The following is a 6,866-nucleotide window of genomic DNA, read 5'->3' as shown; positions in this document are numbered from 1 at the left end:
TTTGGCTGCTTCTCCTCTAGGGGGAATGCTCACTATCAATTGTTGAATCCCAAAACCCAAACTCTCCCCATCTATCCAGGGCCGGAAGCCGCTGCCGTGAGAAGACTATCTGGTGCTGGGGAGTCATGGTTGGGGGTGACACCGAGCTGGGGCCCAGGACAGTCTGGCCCATGTGGCCTTGGGTCCTGGGATCCCAGCAGGGCCGCACAGCGTCTCCATAGACATGTCCACCCAGCCTCACCTTCCTCTTGCAGACTACACTTCATTTTGGGAGCTGGAATTGACCATGTGTCCCTCACGGCTCCCGCATCTAACTGGCCTCGGTGAATGAAACCACAGAACAAGGGGAATATTCCAGAGCTGCTCCAGAACTAACACTTAGGGAATGAAAAAGAAAGCTGCACTGAGCACGAAGTTGATGAATACTTCTTTCCATGTTCATGGGGGAGATTAACACACATCTTGCAATTCCCTTGGGTGCCTTAGGATCCATCGCTGAGAACGAAGCACATCAGCCTGTGCAGCAAGGAAAACTATGTGCAGCCTGGGAGAGAGCAGGCCGCCCGCCGCTGGCCAGAGCCAGCCTGAACCTTCTTCTCAGATAGCAGTTGGCAATAACAGTCCAACCTGTCAGCCATAGCACTTAAAGCTGATGGATATATGTTATTTTTGTTTGGAAAAAAAATTCATCCTATCATTAATGACTCCTGCAGTATTAGCTCAACTATTTTCTTTTATATTAAAATAAAAGATGACTTACAAAGGTTTCCCATGGCTTCTCAGAAACTTAGGCCAGAACATATTTTTTTAAATCAACTTCATTGAGGTATAATTTACATACAACAAAATGTGCTCATTTTAAGTGTACAGTTTTATGAGTTTAATTTGCGCAACTACTATAAATAAGATGTAGAAGATTTTCAACACCCCCCCAAAGTTACCCTGCTACTCCCCAGTCCAGGCTTTCATCTCCTTTCCCTGTGTCCCTGGCCTCAGACAGTCTCTGATCTGCTATCTATCACTATGGATTACTTCTGCCATTTAAAGAGTTTCAAATAAATGAAATCAGCCAATGTATTTTTAAGTCAGGGTTTCTCCCATTCGGATAAACTCCTATTTTCTGAGGTGTTTCTCTTGATTCTCATTGCTCAAAATGTCAAGACTTCATTTTGTTTTGTTTTCCCCCTGCTGGTTTTCCCAGTTTTAGTATATGTGCCCCCAAAGGCAACCCTTCTGGTTTTAAACTTAAAAACCAGAAAAGTTAAAGATTTCTAAATTGAAGTGAAAATACATATGACTCACATAGTGATATTTAAAAAAATACTCCATCATATCTGTTCCATATGAGTCAGCTGGACAAGTTGCCCAACCCCACAGCCATGGCTGACTACAAGAGTCAGCTTCTGGGGAAGCGTGACAAGATCCATTTATAATATCCATGAATAGAACGAAAAAGAAAATGCCGACAAATCAGTCAATTATGCAATAGTGAAAAAATAAAAAGCTGCCAGTTGGAATTACCTATGAAAATTTCCTCTGTCCAGTCGCTGGGGACTACAGGAGAAGGTGGTTTCTCTCTCCACAGTTCTAAAATGCTTTCTAAGAGGCATGAGAGTTTGGGGTGATTTAATTACATGCCACTGATTGCCAACTGCTCAGTCCACGTAGGACAGAAGTCTCTCTACAGTGGGCAACACTGAGATTCCCTCTTTTCACAGTAATGTCTTCCTAGGCACGAAGTTTTTAGGAACTCTGGAATGAACTTGTCTCCCAGTACAATTTTTACCTTGTATCCCTATCTTCCAGGCCATTAGCTTTGGAAACTTTGAGAGCCTGCAAGTCACATGATCAGAGAACTTCATCTACCATGGCAGAAACAGAGAATGCAGACCATTTTCCTGCCTTCTATTTTTGTTACCCACCATATCCATTTTAATGGCAATTAAACTCTGGTGCCCTCGCTTATCTCTGTTGGCTAATGTATTTAATTCCACCACTCCCAAAGGGAATAATCCCAAATCTCAAGCCTGTGCTGTATTAAAGACCCATGAATGCTTAATCAGAGCAAACAGAGGATTTGGTTTGTATATACAACAAAAACTCATGTCTTTTATGTTCAGAGAGCAGGACTAAAAGAAGAAAACGACGATAAATCATTTCAAGAAACAGCATAACCTAAATGTTGTATGTTTATTTAAAGCTTCATACAATCATCTGTCTAGAGCTACAGCCCAGCTTCAGAAAGTGACTTGCCGTAATGAGGTTTGGAGGCAAGCAGTGTTCAAGAGCCAAAAGACGTATTGCCTCCTCCCCAGACTGGCTGATGGGGAAAATGATAAGTTCTTAAGTAGAACCAAAGCATCCAGGAGGGTAATGCAACAGTAACACATAGCTTTGGTTAAAAAAAAAAAAGCAAAAAAAAAAGTTTTTTGTTAGGATATCGAGTTACACAAAAATCTAAGATGGTCTTAAAGAGTAAAAGGATGTGACTTTTTTTTGGTCTGAGTTAAAATGAAAAATCTAAGTTGATGTCATCTTTAAGTTTGCTTCCATCCAAAATAAAAATAACAGTATGAGTTAGGAGGTGAGGTTGGGGGGTTTTGGGTTGCCTGGGAGTGCACTTACACGCTGTCAGTAGGCATGTGTGAAGTAAGAGAATGCGTTCAGAGGTTTGGAGCTGGGGCAGGCTCTGGCTTCAGCTGCCTGGGTCTGAATTCTGACTCTGCCACTTCTCAGGTGAATAGCTTGGACAAGACCTCTCTTTGCCTCGGTCTCGTCCTCTGTAAAATGGGATGATGATAAAGGGACCTGCCTCAGAATACTGTTCCATAGATTAAACACAAAGAGTACTTAAATAGTACCTGGTCACTAATAAACAAGGGCTGGCTTTTGGTGGGAGAGACATGTCTGTGAACACAGCATGAAACAAACCTCTGTCCTGGTTTCGCTAGAATGCGGCCATGAGGTGGGATGGACCGGGAGAGAGCTACGCTGCCCTGTAGCCCTGAAGACTAGGTTTCCTGGAGAGAGGGAGTGAAAATATTCTCAAATTGTTTCTAAAGTGAAGGGTAAATACAATCTTGTTCCTACATTACTTCAAAACCATAATATACGAAGCCAAAATAAACCCTTATTTCATGTTTGCACTGTCTTTTGAGGTGTGCATTCTGTTCTACTTTATCCAAAACGCCACAGAACCAGCTAGGCTATTGTGAGCTTTCTTCATATGCTGTTGGTTTTCATGATGGTGGCACACATACAATCACACAGAAAGCCTGATATCTTTGAGACAGGACACTGCCAACACCCATGAGTTCAGAGTCTGACCTTCGGCAATAACTTAAAAGCTGCATTTATTTGCTTACAATATCCTACTGACAGTTGATATGGTAGGTTTTCTTATTCCCTCATTGATTCATTCGATTGTGAAGGGTGAGGGGAAACTATGATCTGATGAACTTTCCACCTTATCATAACCAAATAGAGAACGTGGTGGGTGGTAGGGTGTTAGTTTTACTATGTAGACACTGACGTACAGTAATCTCTGTGTTCATACATTTCAAAGAGATACCAAGAAATTCTAAGGAAATGTCCATAGAAAAGGAGTTTATCAGTGGTTGGGAGAACTGATTCTGGAGAAAAAAATAGATCTGAAAAATGTATAAAGCAACTTCAAAAAAATCTTAAAATTCCAGTTCGTAAGAATACAAATTAACAAAATTTTCAACATAACCCATAGGGAACGTACTGTTTCATCAGTCTCACAGCCATCAAATGTAGCCCTTCTACACCGGAAAGATGAGGTATTATAATGCCATGCTATGGCACTTGAACTTAATGAACTTTTAATTTTCTCAAGGCATAGAATATATGTGCATGATAGTGCATTTCTTGTCCAGATACTTATATTTTCTTAAATTATGTTATTCAGTTGAAATCAGTGTTATTAATGATAAATATACTAATTTAATCCAGCACTTTCCAATTCTGCTTTTGAGACACTGAAGAACTAAGATAATGGGCCTGGTGTCTTGTTTTTTCTATATCCTTTAGTTTGCTTGAATGTAACGGTAAAGTTTTCTTTTAAAAACTCAATCTATATATTTTTGTTTAAAATGTTGAGGAAGCAAAATTGTGAAGCCTCTCTCTTTCCGAGACTTACAATCCAGATGCAGAGATAAGATATAAATATGCGAACTATTTTACAACAAAATATAAGTAACTTTTTAAATGAATTTTTGAAGAACTTTCATTGTCTATATATAATTCTTTATGAAATTCACTGTGGAGATATGCTGGAGAAATTCAGAGGATAAATTCACTTCTCAGGGAGAGAGTTGATGGGAGAGAGAAGGGAGAACTTTGCTTGGAGGGTGAGAAGGCAGGAGGAGGGGAAGTAAGAGCCTGAGGCGTGGTTCAAGAATCACACAGTCATCCACCCAGCGAATATTTATTGAGCTTCTACTACATGCCAGCACTCATTTATAAGGTGTTAGGCATATAGGCTGAATGAACAGGTCCCGTCTTTGCCCTACAAGAGCTGTTAAAAAAACAAGACAACAGTGAAAACGGAGTCGCTTATGCTAAGCTCCATGTCACTAAACTGAGATGTAATCATAGTTTTGGCTCTCCCAGAAATGGAATCTTAAACCAGCCAGTCAAGAATCACCTGCTCAGCACTAGTTAGGTAGACTCCTGTCAGTCCCTAATGGAAAGTAACCGTGTAATAACCAACCAACTCTTCGCCTAGTATGACTTCCTCATTCTTGCTCCTTCTGCCTGTGAAAGCCTTTCATTTTGTACAGCTCCCTGAAGCTTCTATCTGCTAGATTGGATACTGCCCAATTTGAATCGATTTTTGCTCAAATAAACTCTTAATTTTTAATATGCCTCGGTTTACCTTCTGACAGAGCTTACAAAGGAAAGCTTTTTAATAGAAATAAGTATTTTTAATTTTGTTACCTGACAAAACTACTTTGGATGTACCAAGTAGGGGGACACCTGCTGATTCATTTGCTCTCTTCTCCCCTCTTTCTGATCCCTGTACTCAGGAATGCAGGTCCTAACGTGTTCTTTACCTTTCTCGCTAGTAAAAAAAAAAAAAAAAAAAAAAAAGAATGTTTTTATGTGGATACATTTGCATAAAAAATTAAGAAGACTAAAGGGCTGTCTCTCTCAGGAGATATATTTTAACAGAAAATGAGTGATAGCTAATGGTGTAATTCCAGGTACTGGCAATCTTGCCCAGCAGGCAGTTTTGGTATGAAGACAGAGGGGTGGCAGGTGCAGAGGGCCTCCCTTGCAATCACATCTCCAGGCAGATGTTCCTACAAGTACTGATTTATCAAAGAGCTAACATTTCTCTTAAACTGCTTGAGTTTTTTCAATGTGTCAACTAACTTGTCCATCTCCGAGTAGTTCTCAGAACTAATTTAAGGGAATGGGAAAAAAAAATGAAAATCTTTGAGCAGCTTTACTCTGTTCATATACCTCGTAGACCTTTTAATTGGTTTTTTACTCCTTGCTTCCTTAAACATTTTAATGTATTATCTTTTTATCTGGGAGCAATTTTAAAATGAAAAAATTCAGTAAAAGATCATTTAAAATATTTTCCAAAAGTAAGGACACTGCTAGAGTTATCTTTGCTAGAGATTCTGAGGAAGAGGGTTTGGAAGGTAAAAATCCCAATGTGCATTAGCGTGTGGTGAAGAATGTAGGGGCTGTGGTTAAATCACTCTCAGCTGTAGTTAAGTTTTACCACTTAATAAACTGTATGACTTTGGACAAGTTCTTTAACCTCGCTCAGCAGCAGCTGAGGGTAATTATAGCATCTGTCTTATTAGGTTGGCATAAGAATTGGATGAACAAATGCATATAAAATGCCTAGCGCTGATGAAGGGCTAATTGTTAGCTAGTAGTCACTCTTTAATCTACAAGTGTTTACTGCCTACTATGTGTCAGGTATTGTTTTAAGTGTTAGGATATAGCAGTAAAAAAAAAAAAAAGTGCCTGCTCTCATGAGGACTGTGTTCTAGTTGGAGTTAACATGCAATAAATACATAAATATATAACATGTCAGGTGGTGCTGAGTGCTATGGGGAAAAAAAAGCTGGGAAAGGAAAGAATGCTGGCTAGGAAGAGGAGTTATTGCTAATAGGAGGTAAGGATAGGTCCCTCTGATATTTAAGCAGAGACCAGCCCGAGGGGAGGTGATGAGCCAAGTGAGTATCTGTAAGAAAACAGAGAGGCCAAAGTCAGTGTCAAAAGATATGAGTCTAGGAGCCCCAGAATTTGTTTTCTCTTTGCCAAGCTCACTTTTGAGTTGTTCTGTGTCTTTTGGTGTGTCTATTCTCTTCTCTGCTCCTTAATTCTAAAATACAGACACTTTTTTACATGTTTCCTTGGAACCGTTGAGAGGGCTAGAGAGAGAGAATCTGGGATGAGCTTGCAGGAATGAGCTCCAAAGTCACACCTCAGAGCTGTGCCTGTGCTAGGAGGAGGAGGAGGAGGGCGAGGCTGCCATGGAAACCAAGAAGCTTCTGCCACAATTGCTGGCTCTAGAACCAATCCACATCTGCAGAAATCTGCACCAGCAAAATGACTATTCTGCTTCAGTTGCTTAGACATCCACCTCTTGATGACAGTCATCTTCTCCAGACCCTGAACATGGAAACCTCTGGGTCATTTTGAATCTCAGCCAGCCCCACATAAAAGCAGGTGTTCCGAGTTCCAAGGTGCCTCAGAACAGACTTGGATGTGTTCTTCAGACATGGGCAGACTATTACTGGAAAGAATTGCTAGATATAGGTCAGTCATGTCAAATCATTCCACAGTGGTAAAAACTATGATATCTAATTTATAATCCA

Source organism: Pteropus medius, unplaced genomic scaffold (assembly GCF_902729225.1).
Source record: "Pteropus medius unplaced genomic scaffold, Ma_sr-lr_union100, whole genome shotgun sequence".
Taxonomy (NCBI): Eukaryota; Metazoa; Chordata; class Mammalia; order Chiroptera; family Pteropodidae; genus Pteropus; species Pteropus medius.
The sequence above is the reverse complement of the archived record's forward strand: the minus strand, read 5'-3'. Positions refer to the sequence as shown.